The following is a 2,939-nucleotide window of genomic DNA, read 5'->3' on the forward strand; positions in this document are numbered from 1 at the left end:
TGCCATAGGGGTCTGGGAGCCTCAGCTTTAGTATTATATATATATATATATATATACTGTATATGGCTCCCATGTTCCCGTAACGAATATTCGTGTTCAGACCAATTCGGATGCATTAAACCGAAAAACACATCTGATTGGCCAGAAAAATCACATGTCCAATTCAGTTTCGTTTTTGAATGAAATTCGGACGGGATCAAAAATTCGGAAATGGAAAATCGGACTCGGACACATTCAAGTGCATTGGGACTCAGAAATTCGGATGTGTCCAAACGTCCGAATTGTGTAAAATTAGTACAAATTTTGATTCAGAACGAAACAAATCGCACATGTCTAGTATTCAGGTGTCTTTTTCCATCACATACCCTAAAAATAAGAGTGGGCGGAGATATGCAAATCATGTCCCATCAGCCAGAGACACTTCCAGAACCTCTGGCGTGTAAAGGAAATATAACCTAATGTTATAGAGCCATTTATTCCAAACTGCATGCAGCTGTTTCAGACTCGCCCCTCCACACACACACCCCCCTCCCCCACCCCACACACGCTGCAAGGATCTACTGCATGTTTTTCATCTAGGGGCTACAATAAAGAAATCATACTCATCTGATCCTTAGTCCTGCTTCGCTGCTAGACCGGTCCCCACAGCCTCTTCTTCCCTGGGCTCTGGTGGTCTAAGCCCTGCTGATGTCATCACGTCTTATGTGGCTGCATTAGATATGAGGACACCGAGGGACATTCCAGTGCCAGAGCAAAGGCAGAGATGGGTGAGTGCCGGACGCCACAGGAACAAGACTCATGTGAGCATATTTGTGGGGAAAGCCCCACTGCAAGGGTAAATTAAAGAAGAACTCCAGGAATTGTATTAACTAGGGCTGTGGAAATTAAAGATTCATTTCTCGATTAATTGTTAAACTTTTTGATCAATTAAAATTATTTTGATCGCTAATGAAAACACTCACCTCTCCGCCGGCTTCCGCGAGTCCCGTCGGCGATCTGGTGACGTCACGGACATCGACGTCACCTGTCTCCTTCCCCAAGTGGCTCCGTCGGCTAACGAAGGGAAGGGGGGAGGAGTCCGGTGACGTCGATGTCGTTGACGGCTAACGAATGGAAGGGGGAGGAGTCCGGTGACGTCGATATACACATACAGCACAGCAATGAAGTAATACAATGAACTAGGATCACACTAATCCAGCACGTTATTATTCTGAGTTGCCCCACTCAAGCGGCGGCCATATTGAGTGGGGCACGTGAGATTAATAACGTGCTGGATTAGTGTGATCCTAGTTCATGTTATGACTTAATTGCTGTGCTGTATGTGTATAGGCCAATGTAGTTGAATCTGTATGTGCGTTATAATTCATCGAAATTAATCGATTAAACATTTTTTTGATTAATCGAACACGAAAATTTTAATCATTACCAACCCTACTATTAACCCTTGCAGTGGGGCTTCCCCTGCACTGTAAGGGTTAAGTGCTCATTTCTGTCTAGGTAAAAAAAAAAAAAAGTTATATTCACCCAAAACTCCAAGCCGGCTCCTTCTTAGTCCGGTCCTTCAAACGCCTTCCCCTCCTCTGCTGTGGTCTAAGGTCCCGTAAAATCATACAGTGTCTAGATGTGAGGATGCTGTGGAGTAGGCTGGAGGGAGCGCTGTGACTGTGTGCATCATTCAAACCACTTCCCCTGCATCCAGGTCACCCTGGACCTGTCCCCAGCCTGTAAAAGGACAATGAAAGGAGAAGCAGCACAGTGATGAGGTCATCTCTCTGTCACTCTGATCTCTCTTCCTATAAGCATGCTCCTCGTCAGCTGATGATTGGCTCCTTGCCCTCATACTGCAGCCCTGTTGTACTGGGACTGCAGGAGTCTGATGGCAGGTCACATCCAGGTACTTGCAGTGCACTAGACATGTGCGATTCGTTTAGTTACGAATCGAAATTCGTACAAATTTTCCTGAAATTCGTAAATTCGGAAGCATCCGAAATCCGAATTGCAGTTTCCGAATTATATCCGAAATACAGGCAGGAAATACGAAATTCCGTTGACGTATTTTCGTTCCGTTACGAACATTCGTTATATTGAAGTTAAAAAGCAAAGCACATTTATATTGGAGTTGATGGTAGTTTTTTAAAAAATCCGAAATCCGAAATTCGGATCCGGAATCCGTTAACGGAATTCGTATTTCGGATAAAAAAACAACTACCACATCGACTCCAATATTAACAAAGGTATTTTTGCTTTTTAACTTCATCATAACGAATGTTCGTAAAGTTACGAAAATGTGCCGAAACTAACGAAAATTCGTATTTCGTACGAATCCGAATTGAGTTTCGGACACAAATTACGAAATACGAAATAACGGATATTCCGAAACGGAACAAATTTTTTGACGGCGCACAAGTCTACAATGCACGCATTTAAATAAAAACACATTTAATGATGTATTAATGAATACCGAGCTGCATTAATTTGTGTCTTTTACACCCACCTAGAGTTCAATTTTAAACTTAAAATTTTCCACTTTGAAACTTTTTTGCTTTATTAGGTGTCAGCGGGGCCCTGAGAACCGGCATGAAGTAGGAAGTGTGGCTTTGATGCCGCGATGTGACAGTGTCAGTTATATTGGGATGCATTGACACCGCTCAGTCCCGGACCTCTCCCGAGGATTATTATACTTTTGCAATCACATAAGTGAGCTCAGAATGCCAGGAATGCTTTAGGAATGCACCTAGAGAGCACTCCAGACTCTCAGAGCCCTCTGGCACAGACAAGCAAGACGCTTCTAAAAGGAACTCAGCGGGTCTCTCGTTCCCAAACCGCCGAGCTAAAAGCCGGATCACACGGGCGTAATAACGGGTCCGCGGGAAAAAAACAATCATTTTTATCACTCTTGTCGTTATCGCTAATTATAGTGACAGAAGGAAAAAATGTGA

Source organism: Nanorana parkeri, unplaced genomic scaffold, assembly GCF_000935625.1.
Source record: "Nanorana parkeri isolate BGI_ZX_2015 unplaced genomic scaffold, ASM93562v1 scaffold62, whole genome shotgun sequence".
NCBI lineage: Eukaryota > Metazoa > Chordata > Amphibia > Anura > Dicroglossidae > Nanorana > Nanorana parkeri.